This window comes from Pleurodeles waltl, chromosome 12 (assembly GCF_031143425.1).
Source record: "Pleurodeles waltl isolate 20211129_DDA chromosome 12, aPleWal1.hap1.20221129, whole genome shotgun sequence".
In the NCBI taxonomy this organism is placed as follows: Eukaryota; Metazoa; Chordata; class Amphibia; order Caudata; family Salamandridae; genus Pleurodeles; species Pleurodeles waltl.
The window spans coordinates 569,602,707-569,622,334 of NC_090451.1; the positions used below are offsets into that span (position 1 = coordinate 569,602,707).

General features: G+C 43.7%; 1 protein-coding gene across 3 annotated transcripts in view; it reads left to right on the plus strand.

Annotated features, from left to right (window-relative positions):
• The window catches only part of RIPOR1 (RHO family interacting cell polarization regulator 1), a 1,174,702-nt gene that overhangs the window by 692,763 nt on the left and 462,311 nt on the right, over positions 1-19,628 (plus strand). The gene's annotated exons all lie outside the window — the stretch shown is intronic.

Below are 19,628 nucleotides of genomic sequence, written 5' to 3' on the forward strand. Positions count from 1 at the left end.
TAGTATTATCATAAAGAGAAATGGTTTAAATTTTAGTAGGAGCTGCACAGAGATACACATTAAAAGGGAGTTGGTAGCACACACTACATTCTTCAGCATGCGGTTGGTTGTCAGTTGTGCCGACATGGATGGATTGGTGTGGGACAGATTGCTAATGCCCATCAGCACTAGCTGACCTGCTCTGACCATGCATTATGAAGTTTAACATGAGTTGCATAGAACCTCACACACTGTTTTAATTAGTAGCTTTAAATAGTTCTGAAAAAATACCTAGGGCCTGATTTAGAGTTTGGCGGGGTTTACTCTGTCACAAATGTAACATATCCCATCTTCGAATTACAATTTAATTGTAGCCTACGGAAGTTGTAATATGGCAGATGGGATATCTGTCATGTACGTGACAGAGTAACCCCTCTGCCAAATTCTAAATCAGACGCTAAGTGTCTGCCAGATGCTGTTCTTTTACCAAACTTCAAGGATATTACATGGAAGCCATAAATATAGCCTGATTTAGCTCAGGCTTCAGTTTCCCACTCTATAATCACATTGTACTAGTCTTGTGTTAAACAGCAAGATATGTTTTGCAGGCATCTCATGGGCCCAGACCCTTGGGGAACGGGTCTATTAAATGTTGTTCCTCATGGTCATTTTAGATGATTATCTCTTGTACACAAAATGTGGTGAACCAGAGAGACTTTGTTGCTTCCTCTTCATGGCACTTGACACTTTTCATATCTATGTAATGCCCTTGGTCTACTGGTTGCAAGTATATGTTCATCAACCGGAGCCTCCTGAGACAGCCTCTCTCCCACTTATGTAACACCCTCAACATAATCACATCCCTAACATTCAACAAAATGTCACTTACAGTGGCTCAGCTTAACTGTATACATTAGCGTATACGCAATTGAACAGATCCCCTTTCCTCAAAGAATTGAATAGAATGGAAATAGATGCACTCAAACATATGATGTGTCCAATACAACACCCCCGCCATCCCCCCCCCAGAAAACATTACAAAGAGAAAGTCACTGGTGGAATTATATCACAGGTGTTTAAGTGACACTGCAGCCTATACAGAAGGGCATGCCCCCCTACACCACAGTTCTTCAGATCACAGCCCGTGTCCTTGTCAAGTGACAGGACCATATCCATATAGCTGCATCACAGCTTCAGGTCTCCCACTACGGTCATCACACTGCCAACCTATAAGAACTATGGGACATATATACGAACACATTTTCCCATAGACACAGAATGGGCAAAACTGCTTGCTACATCTGGCCCTAAGTGCCTCACACACACCTACAACCACAATGCACACATGCATTACCCTTTAGATAACATGTTCCATGGTACAAAATTAGGGAAAGTGTATGTATTGGGCACTTAGGCACATGTAGATGCATACCCAAGCACATATAATAATAACAAAAAACATATTCCCTACCCCCAGACTAGAAACATCCAGACAACTCGCCACCCCCTTGCATAATCCAAGTATGCATATCCCAAGCATATATACTACAGGCAAAAATACATATACCCTGCCTCTAGACTAAAAACACCAATGCAACTCCCACAACCCCATGCATAATGATGATAATCTAAATTTTCCCAGCAGACTAGAAATCATCCTGTGAAACTACATCTCTGCCACCAAACTGAACAGAAATAGTCTACTGAGCACACCACATGCGTACAGAAAGTGCACCTCATTCACACACCATTCTGCCACCATTCTCACTAACCTCAGCTGCTGTTAAAATATCATTCTAAAATAGCAGAATACACGTACAAACACCAGTGCCTGTACTGACACCCAACCTGCATAGCAACTTTTTCAGGAGTACAAAGACAGGCAGGGGTTACGGGGATCAGTGCATGTTAACCAGACCCTTTACCACTGATGTCTGAGAGCTTCTGCCTGCTGTTGGACCTAAAACTGATCATTAAGCACACCACTTCAGCACTTAACTCTCGCGGTAGATAAGATGAGGAGTCAAAGGATTATTCAAAAAGGTGGTGCGGGGTTAGAGACTGAGCGCTCAGGAAGCACTGAAAAAACATTCAGGGTCCAGACAGTACTTTAGTTTAATAAATAAAAAGTACTTTATTGCTATTCATGCAAGCATTTTAAATAGCTGGCATAAATGACAGCAAGCAAATCTGGCATTTACTAATGGAAAAAGGCTATGGTGATAATTGTAACTTTGGCCCAACACCCTGGGATGAGGGAGCTGTGGGGTACTACAGGCAGTAGTGCCTGCAGATTAAATGCAATTAACAGCCATACCTAAGTTACAATAATTCCTCTCTGCTTCCTTCCTTTCGTCACGGTTGACAGTACATTTCTGCCCAACTCAATGTGTATAGGACTTCTGTGTCACTGCGGGCTCACAGCGTTGGTGGGGAAGGTTCAGCACAGCCCACTGAAGGAGAGATTGGAGTGCAGCCGTGAGCCAGCCAAAGTTGTCCACTCTGGTGGCAGCAATGCACCATTGAAAAGGAGTCTGTCATGGCGTGGTGCTCATAGTCATGCAGCTTGAGTTCTTCGTTGCCCAAAGAGCTATGTGCCCATCCCAGGTTGCAGCCGTGATGCTTTCCATCAGGTGCAATCTCTTCATGGTGTGTGTAAGTCTTTTCTTGTGATTTGACTTCACCAGTGATCAGCTTCTCCTGGCGCTGAACTGTTTTGCAGCACTAGACATGACTTACAACTTGCTTTGTTGCATTTCATCCACAAATACTCACAACCTTGGTGAATGTGTAGATGCCTCTGCTTTGGATACGTTTGGGACTCCAAACCTCACCCACAGTACAGTAGCATAGGCCTCTCCTGACAGCTACAGCTTTGAAACCTTACTGGTGTTTTTCTGAGAACTGTATCCTTCTGCTCTTCTTTGGCTTTCTGTAACTCTAGCTTAAGTTTCAGGGTCTCTGAAAAACCTAGAATACCAGAACGTACAAACCCTTGGACTAGCGATGAATACAACTAGAGGATATACTAGGAAATAATCGTAGGGCACTATGGAAGACAGACTAGTGAAAGTCTGCACTCAGGAGCCTATCTCTACAATATTCTCCTCTGAGGTGTCCTCCACTAACTCCTCAAAGTTTCCTGGAAACTTCTACTTTTCTGTCAAGACCATTTTTCCCCATTGCTCCATAATGAAACCTATAATGATCTGCTTATCCTTGGATCTAGGAGATCTCCACCCCGTATCTCAACACATTTCCTTCAACTCATCTATGGACATGTTCTCAGACTTGCTTCGTTACATCTAACTTTTGCCTTTATGTGACGGTTGTGGAAAAATCTGGACTTATTAGGTACTGTTAATACTCATCGGAACTGGAATCTAGTGAATTCTTGACATTTAAAGACAATTTTGATAACTTTTTGAAGAGTCCCAGAGCTGACAAGGAACACTGGGCGGGCTCAGTTTGTGTACATCAGAGCCTTCACCACTGATATCCCCCAAGCTTAACCCTACTATTGTACCAAAAAATGATCACCAAATACACCCCTTGACTCGCAGGGCAGAAACGTAGAACACTGCAAGTCTACTGAGGGAAGTAGTGTGGGGTTAAATATATAGCACTTAACAAACATTTAATAGGACAGGTCGATCGCAGGATGCCAGTAGCTGACAGGCTGCCACTCATTAGCTCACATATGATAATTGCCCGTCAGTAGGTTTCAAAATATACAACTGCCCACCTGATAAGGCAGGTATTTAAAACATTGTGCCTGTTTCTAAGAGGACTCGAAATGTGGGTACTTTCTTTACGTACTTTTCTCCTTTCTTTCTTGCCTCTCGTTCCTTCTCTCTTTTTACCTTGCTTTTATCTCATTCTTTCCTTTTAAAATTTCTTTTCACTTTCTTGCTTTCTCTCTCTCTTTCCCTGCTTTTTTCTATTCATTTTTATTGTGCACTCTTTTTCAGTTTCTTTCTCTTTCTTTGTCCATCTCTACCTCTACTTTTCTCCTTTTCCTCCATTTCTCCTTCTGTGTTTTTATTGCCCATTCTTTCTTTTTCCCTTACATTCGCTTTATTTTTCTCTGCTTTTATCCTCTTCAGTTCTTTCTTCACCTTTCTCTCAATATGTTTTCCTTTACTCTCTCACTTTCTTTTTCCTCCCCTTTCTGTCTATATTTATTTTTCTTTCTTCTTTCCTGACACCTCTCCTCTGCCTCCTTTCTTGTGTCCTGTTTCTTTCTTTCCCTTTTGCTTTCTTTCTCTGCTTTTCCTCTTTTCATTCTTTCCATACTTTCTTTCAGGTTTATCTTCTTCCTCTGTCTTCATCTTTCATCCTCTATTATTCTTTCTGTTGTTCTTTTTCTCCTTTCTTCCTCTACTATTGCCTTTTTCTCCACGTCACTCCTTCTTTCTCTTTTTCTCTTATTTTCTTTTTTCTTCAACTCCTGTTCCCTTTCCTCTTAATTTTTTCTTTCCCTACTTTCAATCCTTTTCTCATTCTGTCCTTCACCTTCTTTCTTTTCTTTCTCTGTCTTGCTTGTCTTTCTTTCTTTTTCCTCTCCTTTCATCCATTCCTTTCAGTATTTTTGTTTCTCTTATGTTTTCTTAAGTTCTTTCTTCCTTCATCTCTTTTGCTTTCTATTTATTCTTCCATTCCCTTTTTCCTTTATTTTGTTCTTCTTCTCTGTTTCTCTGCTTCTTTCCTTCTTCCCCTTTTCCGCCTTGCTTTTTAACTCATTCTGCCATTTTTTCTCATGCCCTGTCTTTCTCATTCTCTTCACTCTTTTTTCTCACGTTCTGTCTCTTCCTCTCTCTCACTAATTTTCTCTCTTTTTGCTGTCTCAAGAGCAAAGGGACAGAACTGATATGTTGAAGACCCCAAATGAAAACTTTTTGTAATACAGCTCATGTGTTGTTAATGCAGTATGCTTCCTGTAACAGGAATGAGGTTCTCCAGGGACAGTGGTTTACGTTATTTGACCTCTGGGCATATTTATTACATCCCTATATTAGGCAGTAGCTCACAATGGTCAAAATTAGTCCTCATTACAGGAAAGGTTGGAGAACCATGGAATAGAAATGATCAAATGACTGTCCAACCAGTACTTTAGTGTTTAGAAAATAAAGTATTACCACTCAATGTAAATATATAGGCATACTTTACAGTAGACAGTACTAATGGTAACACTATAGCTATGGGGGATAGATTATGATGATTACTGCTGACTGGCCTGATGCTCTGGTGGTGAGGAGTCTTTAGGCAGTGTCTGCAGATCAAATGTGTTTCACAGTCATGCATAAGTCCCAATAGTCTCTCTGTGCCCCCCTTCTCTTGTCAGGGTTCACTGACACAGTATCTTTCTGTCTGACCCAAAGTCTGTAGAGTTTCTTTAGTGGAGGGCTTGCCTGCAGGTGTTGGTGTCAGCAGGGACACTCTGCCCGGAGTGCAGAGGTTGGTATAATGGCCCTGGCCAGCAATGTGCACACGCTCTTCCTCTGAGTGTGCTAGCACCTGCTGCTCATCAGAAAACTCTTCTCCAGTGCCAGTGCTGAGGAGGTTGCATCTCAGTCATGGTGCTTGCAGTTTTGTGCCTTGTTTTCTACCTCAGGCCCAGAAACAACCCATTATTAACACAAGCTGGTACCCTCCATTCATGGCACGTGTGATGCACTCCTTTATGTGTAATCTCTTTATGGTGCTTGTAAGTCTCTTCTTGTGATTTGGCCTCAGTAGTGATTGACATCTCCCAGTGCTGAAGGATTTCGGATTGCTGGAGTTGGCTTCTGCAGAGCTCACTCTGGTTAGTTCCCTCCCTGATGCTTTCCAACCTAGGCGATGATGTGGATGCCACTGATGGGGGTTCCTCCCAATATGGGCAGTGACTTTGAGTTGTCTCACCAGGCTCCTTCAAAGTCTTTCACCTTCATAGCTGTGCTTTCTTCAAGCAAGAACTCCTCCAGCACCCTCTTGTAACAGTTGGTCACCTCTGTTCATGAGAAGAGTACAGACAGCCTCTCCTGACAGACTTGTTGAGTAACCTGGTGCTTATGGTCAAGAAATATGTGCTCTCAGTTATAATGGATAGCATTGAATTAACTTTGTAGTTGTGCTTATAAAATGTTTTCTGCAGTCCAAGGAGCACTTAATGCATTCTATTGGTCTTCACTATCTGCAGTTGTCTCTATAACAGGGCCACAGTTCTATATCCACAGTGTAGATTTGCTTCTTTGTACCTACTCAGCCTTTTAAAGTTCATTTTTAAGAGATGTTATGAATTTCCTTTCCTTGTTTATCCTTTTCTTTATTGGTATTGCTAACTGTCATTTTCAAGGCATCTCATTGGTTGACAAGTGAGGTATGGGCAGAGTAATTCGCTGCAAAGTAATTTTGAATTGTTTAGGTTAGGTCCTCTGTATTAGCTGGGTCCCTTTGCCTAAAAGCCACTAACAGATGGAACGAACCAGTGGACTCTGTAACAGTTGTCAGTACAAAAAGTTTGTCTTATACCTTGTAAACCACATAATCTTAACAAAGTAACAGTATATTTCTGTTGAGTGTTAATAGACAATTTATTAAAAACCATAAAGGGTATTGGTATTTGAATCTTCTAACAGGCTTCAATCCACGGATTCCTCACCTTTAGAATATTCCCATATACTGATGCAGTCCACTCTGTAATGATGTGCAGAGTCTATATGGGCCCCACTCCTGGGCGCAAGTGTCAGTTCCTTTCTTCCTGCACCACCATGCAGATCACAAGCTGTCTCTTTGAGACCTCAAAAAAATTACAGTGTGGAGGGGGAATGTTACTTCCCAGGCCAATAGGTTTTAAACCTTGTACCCAGATACTTCTCCGTCCACCCTGAAAGGTATTCAAAGAGAGTGGAGACCTTTGGGAAGAGGATATTTTTTTCCACCTGTTTGGGCCTCAGGGTTGTCAGTGCCAGTTGCCTGCTGGGCCAGCATTCCCATGTCCTTTAGGATTCAGTGGCTCATGTCCTCCCAGATGCCCTGGAAGCTATCGGGCTGTCCTGACCCAAACTACACAGGATGGTTGTAACATGGCAAATTAACAATTCCTTGTGGCCTAGACACCACCGATTCCATCGTGGAAAATTATTACTTGGCTTTTTCAGGTGATGTCCAGCCGACCCTTATGGATATTCCCTTTGACGGGACTCGCCTTTTTGGGGACAAGGCAGATTCTGCTATGGAGCAGTTCACGCAACTCGCTCCCCAGGCTTATCTGCCTGCCTCATCAGACACATCAGCCCTACTGTTCCTTTTATGGTTTCGGTAGGGGCACCCCATACCTGCAGCCATTTCAGCTTCAACAAGGTGCCCAGCAATTTTACGGCTGAGACATTCGCCTACCCTGCAGTCAAGGTCAATGATCAAATCAGCTTGCTACCCCCTCCCAGACACCCCCACCCCGGCCCAGCCCGACCCCTTTAGTGGAGTACAGCCATCCGGTTGGCGGCAGACGGTGAGTGCCTCATCTCTGTGCGTGGCTCCGGATGAGACTAAACCTTGGCACTGACAGAGCTCGCCATAAGTGAAGCCTGGACTGGAGGTCTTTACCTCATCCTCCTTGCCTATGTACACAGCTGACCACTCCTTGCTGATGGGGCCTGCAACTCTGGGCCTTGTGGTGTGATGCCCCAGGTGGCTGCTGGTGGTGGCCTTTTCCTGATTTACCGCCAACACCTAAGGCACCTCTAGAGCTTGAAATCGGTGCCAATTTGTCCCTGCCACCAGCCGCTCCCACCCCCACTCCTGGATTTCACTCGACAGAGGGTTATCCTGAACTCTCAGTTGGTAATCACTCAGCCTGCCTTTCAGCACCCTAGACACCTTGAACTGAAAACTGCTGGCCATCTTACAACTACCATGTACTACAATTTGTCTGAGAATCTGAGATCCTCTTTCTTGGATAATTGTTGACTGCTCATGCTGCCTGACACAGCCTTTGGGCCCTCTGCCTTGGCAGGTAAGCAGGTTGATCACTTTGGAGGTGCCTCTTCGTAGGCCCAGACATGGATTAACAGATTTGGCACACCACATTCTGCAGTGGGTGACCACTCCAAGGACGGCCTACCACAACTGTGGATGACCCCACTGACACCGGCACCATCCCTAAAGCTGTCCAAGCCTCCAGAGAAGGTGAGGACTTGAAAATTGAGGAGGTGTGAGTGGATGTTACTCTTGGAGGGCAGGATCTCTGAAATATGGTTTCTAGGGTAGAGGAGGCAAAGGGCAGGGTATCCACCTTTGAAGATGGCATTACCTCTGTAAAATCTTCGGTCTCCAAACTGTTATCTGCATCTAATCAACTGGAGGCACAAACAGAAGATACTGAAAATGGGTCCATGTGCAGCAATCTTCGCTTTGTGGGTGTTCAGGAGGGATTCAAAACGACAGCATCCTGAAGATTTCATTGAACCCTGGTTGAAATCCTGGATACCAAATGGCCACCTCTCACAATGGATCACCTTTCAAACTTGCTCACAGATCTCTCACCTGCGAGCCCTCCACCCCACCCCACCCACTGGAGCTTCTCTGCAACCGGTCATTATTTGCCTGCATATCCTCAACTTTGGCAATAGAGGCGCCATCCTCAAGGAAGCACGTACAGCCCGAGATCACCTTTTTCAGTATACATGTATCTTGTTTTTCCCAGACTTCTCTCCAATAGTACAACAGAAACATAGAGCCTTTCTTGACATCAAACTAAAACTGAGGGCTATGAATCTTCAATACATGATGATATTTCCTGCCACACTGTGTTGCTCTTGCTTAAACAAAGAAGAAACAATGCCAAAGAATGTAGCACTCTTAGTCTGAGTAATGAATATATTAACGCAGTTCCCAGATATCAAATAAAAGCTCACAAATATATGAAAATAATTGTTTAACTCAAAAGAAGTAAAACATGTACATGCACAAGAAGGGCCATCATAGCAGTTAAACAATCACAGACAGAAATGTGCAAATCAATGCATTAACATTGAATATATTCACTGTTAATGCATTGCACATTTCTGTCTATGATTGTTTAACTGCTATGATGATCCTTCTTGTGCATGTACATGTTTTACATATATATATATATATATATATATATATATATATATATATGCTAAATAATCAGAAGTTAAAATACATCACCAGGAGGGGTAAATCTGTCATCCTAGCGAGCACCACGACCAGGGAACCCTCTGAGGGCCAAGTTGGGATACCACACATGGGATTAAATTCTCCTGGGCAGAGCGTCCTCTCCACAGGTGAGTTCCTGTCTTAGCGCCAAGTCCCTCCATCTTTTATACCTTAAGCTAGAAGATCATTCTAGAACGCCCTCCCCTCTGTCACGAAATCAAACGCTGGCTATACTTGGTCTGTGTCAAAAACACGCAAAAGAACTAACCAGACCCCAATGCACATTGCAGAGACAGAGCTGCACCTTTCTCTAATGAAAACATTCCCTGCCTGGCACCCTCTTATCTTGTCTGCATCCCCCGTACTATGTTCCAAAAAGGTATGCCCCTATCCTGATGAGAAAAGCAAAAACACTCTGTGTGAAAAACAAGCTCTGTATGGAAAAACCCTGCACTGCTGTGGCAGCATCTGAAATAGTGCACAAAATTGAGTCAATAGTCAAGATGGAGTCAGGAGTTAAATACACATAGCATTACACTCCACGCTTTGATCAGTTGACTCTCATAACATACTGGTCTGAAAGCAACCCTTTTTGTCTAAACATGGTCATTAGATTAGGTATGTATTGTATAGAGCAACATAGCATTATTTGAATACAAATTACTATAAGTATTCTGGGCACCACCTAAAGAAGCCAGTTTCACCACTCTTTGTCTAAATCTTGCTTCACTTCCTTCACCAATTTGTGCAAGGCTTTCAGTGTGAGACTAGGTAGATTTAGAATGATCTGATTGGTTAAAACAACACATTCCTTCAAATTCTGAGCAGCCATGGCCGTGCTTCAGGAGCAAGTAGTCAATAGCTGCCCTGTTTTACAAAGCTGCTTTACTAGTGCCTCGTATTAGTATCTAGTAATAGCTCTGCCAAAGCAATGGATGTATTATTAATATTTGTAACCATCAAACATGCTAGTTTGTTAATAACTCTAGTATTATAAACAGCTGATCCTGGAACTCCTACCATAGAAAGAACTAAGCTCACATATTCTGATCTAGTTAATAATCTTCAGAATCACAGTTTTCACTCAATTGAACTGTTTCCCTTATGTTTTGAGTATTCAATGCGGAGTGAAATGGAAACATCATGAGTCCTAGCCGCGTGAAAGCACACAGTCCTTCAGTTATATTTGCAGGAATGTAAGTATATGTGATTGCCACAAGAAAATAACCATCCGACAGGTAACTTGACATGCTTAATGTGACTTGCAGCAGACACTTTATCCTTGCAAGACATGCTATTATTTAAATTTTTACACATTTTATCACTTCTTTGTTGACATAGTACTCTTTGTTCCCATGGGATCTCATGGGGAGACCCCATTGTTGCTTCAAGACGCATTTGAGCACAATTTCTGATTTTGTAAGTGCTGCATGTTAGGTTGTGAGCAGACATCGACGGATGTAACATTGTAAGTGATCACCTGTGAGAGGTTGTCCCATTTTTCTTCAATTGTTTCTTGGCAAAACCGGCAATACTCATAGGGAGTAAAATTAGTCACTACATCACTTTCTTACACCGCTCCATCAGAATTGGTGCCATTGAATATTTGCAGCAGAACACTGGCGGGAGTTGGGATAGCGACTAAGCATGTGGAAATGACGTCAACAGTGCTTTTCATATTCATCATGCAAAAGTCCGACTTGTTTAACAGTGTATGGGCTAAATAAATCCAAACGTCCTCAGACTGGTGCAGCAAGGGTGTCGATCAGTGCTGTCAGTCGATTACTCCAGAGTTGGGGGCTTTAGGCTCCTCCCGACCCCACTTGAATCCTTCAAAACACACTCCACTCAGTACAGCTAGCACAAAGACACCTCGTAGTGTGACATGTAAAAGAGGCAAGTATGAACATTCTTACAAATAACAGTTATCAGCTGGTACATTCCTTTTTTTTGCGTCCTGGTTTCATGACTAACAGAATATTGTCTTTGCCCTTTACTATGATTTCTGCTGGTTCTGGAGGACTATTTGGGGATTCTGTGCACACCTTAGCAAAGGGATGTTTGTCATTTGGGCCAAAGCCTCCCTCCCCACGCACTGTAAGAAGGGCTGGGGCAGACCCCTTTTTACTGATTCCTCCATACACTGGAATCATTCAAATGTAAGCAATTCTGTCTCCAGGTTGTATTATCAAATCAGCTTCTCCACGGCTCAATAATATCACCTTGCTCTCTGCTTGGTAGTCTGTATCAATCACATCCCCCCATGACCTGAATATTTTTGAGTGCCAGCCTAGATCGAGGAGCAATCAGTCTAAAATGCTGTAGGGGAATTTGTATCCGAACACCAGTTTCTATAAGGGACATGTCTCTTGAATTCAGTCTGTGCATGTTCAAAGAATGCAAATCGTGACCTCTAGATTCTAGTGTTGCTCGGCACGGAGCTAAAGCTCCCATCTTTGTCTTCTAATACATAATAATATTAGTTTCCACGTGTGGTTATATCTGTAAAGCTGGGGTCAGCATTCGCATTAAAGGTGTTTCTGCATTTGTCAAAGGTCTATGATTCATGATCTCAAGAGTTTCATTTAAATGGTCTCTCCAGTTTCTCAACGTACTGTTATCCAACTTGGGCAACTGGGCTTTCAGCAAGCCATTCATTCTCTCAATCAAATCTGCAGCTTGTGGCTAGTATGGAATATGATAAATCCACTCTATATTGTGTTGTGAACAGTAGTCTTGCACCAGCTTACCTTTAAAATGTAACCCATTGTCACTAGACCTGAAGTGGAACACAATAATACAACATCAACAAGTCTAGCGTCTTGATGGTGTTAAACTGAGTAGCACACTTACATGAAACGTGATTAGATAGCCAGAATAAGTATCTACCACTGTGCAGGTGTATTGATACCCGCGACTATTCGGTAGTGGCCCAATGTAATTAATCAGCCCATTTAGTCCCCACCAAGTCAGAATCCTGTGTCACCACTTCTGCTTCTGAGATTTTGGCTTTGTCATCTGCAAAGGAATTAAACCATTGTTCTATTGAGTCGGTGGGTCAGTGGACATCTACATGATATACAGTGACAGTACTGTGCTGTAGCATTTCCCAAATTGCTTGCCACAATTCTTTGCCTCACACCTCCTTAGAATGTATTTGCCAGTTATGTGCATGCCACATGCGGAGACAGGTAGGTACCCCTTTGGCAATAGACTAAGAATTAGTTTAAATGTGACATTTCCCAGGTAGTTCTTATTTTATAGCTTGATATACAGTGTACAATTGTGCTTATTGACTACTGTTCCCTTCTCCCGTAGTGGATAGCAGCTTCTTAGTTATAGGATTATATGACACTGCCTTCCAATGTCTCTAGACCCCCACGTACTTCTCTGAACCATCGGCAAACCATACATGCTTCCTATCCTTGGGGGACAAGGCACCTCCTGTTATGCCCATTTATCCTGCATGTGGACCTGTGCCGCCTTTTCATGCAGGGCTAAGGTTCCTGCTAGTATCATTTGGGCCCTGCTTAATGACACTGGCTTTCTGTGCATTGTTCTATTCGGTGAGGTTTGGGTGAACTCAGCATCCACTGCATTATCGGTACCTCGAGCTTCAGAATCACATAATGCCCTATTGTCATTTTCTTAGTATCCTCTAGAGCCCAATCTATCAAGACAGTGTATTCTCTTTTTGGTGCTCTTTATTTTCATTTGAACATTAGTCTGCACAGCGGGGTTTTCTTTCCACCCAATCGTGATGGTGTAATGCTGACCTCTGAACTTTTTTGGATTTCCCTATATTAAAGAGGCCCAAACCTTTGAACATTCTATTTTTCCAGAGAATTTCTAAATCATCATGGTGTCTATTATCCTTGTGATCCCATCCCTGTACCAGAGTTTGGCCTATTTTATTATTTGATTTCAACCTGTCATTTTTTGCCCAAGTCAGGTCTGGATATATGATCTCGTACTGCGGGGAGATTCCTCTCCTGCCCTGTTCTCCTCAATCAATATTCAAATCTTCCCCCTCCTTCACACTTGAGGACGCACTTTTCTCTCAGCCCTTTTCTTCCTCCGACATCTGTGACCTGCCCTGACTCACCGATTTGTAATCCTGCTTATTCATCTTCCTGCTTCCCTCCTTTCTGTCCAACCTTCGCTTTTGCTACATCTCCCACAGGCTCTAGGTTTCTATTCCATCTGTCTGTTCTTTGTTGACACAATCCTACAGCAATACCATAAACCTATCTCTTCTAGATACCCGATTATTATTAGTACGGCCCTCAGGCCTCGAGGCGCTCTCAGGTTTTACTGAGTCTCCCAGCTCTCCCAACTCAAAAACTGCCTTAAGTACAAAGCCTGCCATGTCTGGTTAATTAAGAGAGTCATTATTACTTGCTTGTAAGCTGTGGTAGCTAACCATATTATTTTGTTTCACACTGACACCGTCAGTGTTGCATCCAGCAAATTGTGAACCTCATTTAAAAGGACAGCAGTTTTCATTCTTTCTTCCTTAATTCTCTGCATTGCATCTCTCAGTGTGTACCTGGGTTTATCATTTAGTGGTCAATCTGACTCTGTATGATATTTGTGATTATACCCTATAACTGCTAATTATAATAGATTAGTCACTCCTTCATCCCTATAACCTCTAAATTGCTCCTGTGTAATGGGGTCAGTGCTGAAGGTACAAAACTTCCTTGCATCCCCCACATCCAGCGCCACTCCAGAAGCTCCTGTGTCAAACAATCGCACCATCCATGTAAGCAACACTTCCCCAGGTATTTGACGAAACCTAGCCATGATATAATTAATCTCCTGTAGAGAATAGTCTTCTAGGGAGTGCATCTCAACCCACTCCCCCCAGATTTTGTGGTGTGCCCTCTATTTTCCATCTAAATATAGGTTGTGCGCAAACCACTTTCTGTTCCTCTGCCTCACCCTGACCACCAATGTTTTGAAAAGACTCTTCACCAGAGTCAGAAAAGTCAGAGGAATACCAAATATTAACTTCCCATTTGTCAGGATTCAAGTCTAGCCCTGCTTTAGCAATGGCTAAGTGAACGTTCTTTTTGTTAACTCTTCCCCATCGATTCTTATATTAATATTGAGCTATGCGCACTTCAGCCTGTTCTGCCACAGTCTGGTAAGTATCAACATTATCTTGTAGTAAATTATTCTGACATGATAACATTGTTGGAGCATTTTTGTATTCCACTAGCTGCCTTTCTAATTTTTCACGTTCCTGTTCTAACTAAACACATTTTTCATGCATTTTACAATAGGCATATAAAAGGATCCATCCCCTTCTGCCTAAGATAGATAATTGTCTTCCTTTTCCTGCTGAAGCTTTTTCTGGTTCAGCATCTGCAATACACACGTCCTAATTCTCACTCCATCCAGCACCGCAAGCCAACTCGTTCGCAACTACATCATAAGGAGCTTTTTCCCAACCCAGTATCTCACTTGGCATCTGGGAAACTGCTTTTGTTTTTTTTGCCAGACATTTTTCACTTTTTAGTCTTTTACTTCTAATCCTGTAAGTGACGTCAATTTGTGTTGCTCTTAGAATGCAACACTCTTAGTCTGAGTAATGAATTTATTATATTAATGTGTGTATATATATATATATATATATATATATATATATATATCAAATCTAAAGTATCGCTGGTGTTGCAGGGTGCTCCTTACTCTAGCTGCTCTCCACCTAAACTTGGGAACTACCCCGAGTTCTCTCTTCCTTGTTGCATAATTTGTGCATCCCTCCAACCCTGAAATGACTGGGAAACCCTCTGACGGCCAAGGCTTGAGACCACACAGAGGATCAGATTCTCCCGCTCCACAGGTGAGTTCCAGTCTTAGCACCAAGTCCCCCTGTCTTTTATACCTTAAACAAGCTAGGAGAGCATTTTAGAACACCCTCCCTTCTGTTATGAAATCAAATGCTGGCTGTACTTGGTCTGTGTTGAAAACAGGCAAAAAAACTGACCAGGCCCCAATGCGCATTCCAGAGGCAGAACAGTACCTTTCCCTGATAAAAATATTCCCAGCCTGTTACTCTATATCTTGTCTGCATCCTTCGTAATATGTTCAAACACGGAATTACCTTGTTCTGGTGAGAAAAGCAAAAACACGTTATGTGTGAAAAACAAGCTCTGTGTGGATAAACCTTGCGCTGCTGTGGCAGCATCTGAAACAGTGCACAAAATGGAGTCAGTGGTCAAGATGGAGTCGGGGGTTAAAACACATACCGTTACACACACTAAAGGGGGTACACTATTCCGACAATCATTGGGCTTGCTGATTGACTCTCTAACTCCCAGGCAATCTGAGCCCTCCTCTAACACCTTCACTGGGCCCTTGCATTTGTGGGGGGAACTCCGAGACAGCCACCTCTATTTTGTGAGCCCTAATACAGCTCAGTGATCAAAAAATCCTAAGAGACCTAGGTAAGGAGCCTTTCTGGGAAATCTTGTTATTTGTTAAAAAGTGTTTGTACTGCTACCCGTGCCTGTTTACTGTAGGCTCCCTGTGTTTCAGGCAACTTGGACTTTTTAAACTGCTGTTTTTTTTTAGCTGTGACTGTTTGAAATTTCCCTCCTAGTTTGTGGCAAAAGACTGCATAAAGCCAACTCCCCTGCCCTTTTTTAAAAAAAAAGGCTACATACACCACAGTGGCTAACAAGAGTGTGTTTAGGAGACTGCTTAATCTGTTTCTGTGATTTAAATTGTGTTTAGAAAGTGTCTGCATCACTTGTTTTTTGCCTTGAAAAAGCCAACTATCTGAGTGTGCGACAAGCAGTATTTCAGTGTTTTTCAATCTCTCCCTTACCTGGAAAGTAGACTCTGCTATCTTGGAAGTGTGGATTCAGCCTGTCTGTATCCAAGGAGATTCTGAATAGAGCAGCAGGTCCCTCTTTCCTTCCACAGGGGCTTGGGTTTCAGTTAACTTGGCCCGTATATAAGTTTCTGTAGGTTGTTGCATATGTTGTTGTGATTGGTTGCTGGGATTAGTATTTCTGCTGGCTTAAGGATTAGGGTTGTTGTTGTGATTGGTACTAGGGTTGTGATTGCTTTTGGTTCATGATTTTAGGGTTGGTGTTGTGATAGGTACCAGGGTTAGGATTCCTATTGGTTTGTAGTTTTAGGTTGTTGTTGTGATTGGTACTACGGTTGGGATTCCTATTGGTTCATGATTTTAGGGTTGGTGGTGTGATTGATACTAGTGTTGAGAGTCCTATTGGTTTGTGGTTTTAGGGTTAGTGTTGTGATTGGTTGTCAGGACTAGGAGTATGATTGGTGAATAGGGCTGCACCTCCCATTGGTTGTGGGATTTACAGTTACAAATCTGATTGGTTAGGGTTCGGACTAGGTTTCTATTGGCCAATCGGACCATTTAAACCTAGGGCTCAGGGCATCTCAGCTAAGGGCGGAGAGGACAAGGGCATTTGCCTGTTTGGGCCGGGTTGGGCCTAGGGCCAGAAATGCAGGTCACTTTTCCATTTACCAGAAAGGACCTTACTCCCTACACATCCATCAACATGCAAGCACATTATCAGTAAAGACATACAACTCTTGCATCACAAACTGACCTTATATGGATTGGAATGTCTCATCAACCAACACAAAACCCCACATGCAACGCCCATACACGTATCCACCACACCCACAACTGTAAGACACCTTCATTCTCACAGCAAACACTACTCTGTCCATTCCCACTAACACAACCTGCCATTGCCCACACAACACAAAACCACATTATACATTACTTTCAGCCATCCAGATACACACTCCCTGTTCATACAAACCAACAGGGCTGTTCCTCCGTTAGGGCAGAGGAGAGTCGCCCCCCAACTAACAGCAGAACCTGCAAAACCCGTAACAAATGAAATCATAATATTTATTATTGTTTCGTTTGTTAACCTCTTTAGTGCCCACCTCCCACTCTACCTCTCTGGTGCGGGCCAAGACCAGGGGCCAACACCAGGGAGGGGGGTCGAAAAATCCTCCGGTGCGTTGCACAGGAGGATTTTTTTTCAATTTAAATACCCATCATGAGAGACATGAAAGAGCTTCTGTGTCTCCCCGTTTCCCTCGCCCCTTTGTGACATCAGTGCACGCTGACATCAAAATCTGTTTTCCCTACCAGAGCAGGAATCGGAGCTAAGGCCGCTTCCTGCTCAGGTGGGGAAAACGGGCCCATACGGGCCTCCCCAACGTTCGGGAAGGCCTCGTTTGAAAGGGTAGATTCTCCCCTTTCAAACAAGGCTTTTCTTGAACGGTTTCCTGGCCCTAGATCGCAGCGCAGGGGGTCGCCGTGAGGCTGTGGGGCAATTATTTTTTAATAGTTGTATGGTTTCTGTGGGGGCCACTATGGCTCCAGGGAAAGTATGTGTGTATATATATATATATATATATATATATATATATATATGTTCGGTGGCATGTGTAGCTGCAGATACTCATGCTGTGCATTACTCCTGCCATCTAGTGGTGGGCTCAGAGTGTTACAAGTTGTTTTTCTTCGAAGAAGTATTTTCGAGTCACAAGACCGAGGGACTCCTCCCTTTCGGCTCCATTGCGCATGGGCGTCGACTCCATCTTAGATTGTTTTCTTTCCGCCATCGGGTTCGGACGTGTTCCTCTTCGCTCCGTATTTTGAATCTGGAAAGTTAGCTAAATATCAAAAATTCGACAGTATTGTTCGCGCTCGGTACCGGTTTAGTGTTAGCGTATCGACACCGACAGTAGACGCGCTCCGGCGGCCCTTCGGGGCTTCTGCTCTTCAGCAGGGCCTGGTCGGCCCGACCGCGTCCATCGACGAAACTAATGGACCGGACCCCCTTCTGCTCCTGTCCGAAGTGCCACTCAAAGTATCCTTATACAGACCAACACTTGGTCTGTAATCTGTGTCTATCACCAGAACACAGGGAGGATACTTGTGAGGCCTGTCGGGCATTTCGATAAAAAAAGACTCTATGCGATCGAAGAGCCAGAAGACTACAGATGGCGTCGACACCGAGGGAACAATTCGACGTCGAAGAGGAGGAAAGAATTTCCTTCCTGGGAACAGACTCAGATGATTCCGAAAGTGAGAGACCCGCAACGACGCGGAAAACAGTGAGTAAAACTGCCCCGTCCAAGACTCACACAAAGATCGTAGAGGCCAAGGGGATGCCACCGCCAGCAGGCCATGGCTTAACCCATCGAAAAGACGGTGACCAAACATCGGCACCGAAAAAGGCCAAAGAACTGCGGAAGACATCCAACTCCGGTCGAGATTCAGGCTCCGAACGAACCTGGCACCGAGAGTTTGACTCAACCAAGGTGAGAAAAGTTATGTCGGAACCGAAAAAGACTTTCATGGAAGCTTCGGTACCGAAAAAAGCGGCTTCGGAGCCGAAAAGAAGCTCTTACATGGAAGAGCAAGGACTTTCCAGCCAAATGCAAAAACACAGGTTTGAGCAGGAAGTAGGTATGGGGGAACCAGACCATACCCAAAGGAGGTTGCATATCCAGAAAGAGACTGGGAAAATACAAACTCTTCCTCCAATTAAAACCAAAAGAAAGCTGGCATTTCATGAGTCAGAAACGCAGCCAAAGGCAATGGTGGAAAGAGATAAAACACCACCACCAAGGTTTTCGCCACAACCTTCTCCACTGCATTCCCCACAGCTGTCCCCGGTAACAACACCCCCAATGCAGTCACCAACCCATCCAGGGATGACACAGGATGATCCGGATGCATGGGACTTATATGATGCTCCAGTATCAGACAACAGCCCAGATTACTACCCAACAAGTCTGTCACCTCCAGAGGACAGTACCGCATATACGCAGGTACTATCAAGGGCATCTACATTCCATAATGTAGCAATGCATTCGGAGCCAATAGAGGATGATTTCCTATTCAACACCTTGGCGTCCACCCACACTTCCTACCAGAGTCTGCCAATGCTCCCAGGCATGCTTAAGCACGCAAAACAGGTCTTCCAGGAGCCAGTGAAAGGAAGGGCTATCACACCTAGGGTGGAGGAAAAATACAAACCTCCCCCAACGGACCCTGTGTTTATAACACAGCAGCTTACGCCAGACTCAGTAGTTGTAGGGGCAGCAAGAAAGAGGGCAAACTCTCAATCATCAGGAGACGCTCCACCGCCTGACAAGGAGAGTAGAAAGTTTGATGCGGCGGGCAAACGGGTGGCAGCACAGGCAGCCAATCAATGGTCGATCGCAAACTCCCAAGCCTTACTGGCTCGCTACGACAGGGCACACTGGGACGAGATGCAACACATTATACAGCACTTGCCCAAGGAACACCAGAAACGTGCCCAACAGGTTGATGAGGAAGGACAGGCAATATCCAACAACCAAATAAGGTCTGCATTAGACTCGGCAGACACAGCAGCACGAACAGTCAACACTGCAGTAACCATTTGTAGGCATGCATGGTTACGAAGCTCAGGATTCAAGCCAGA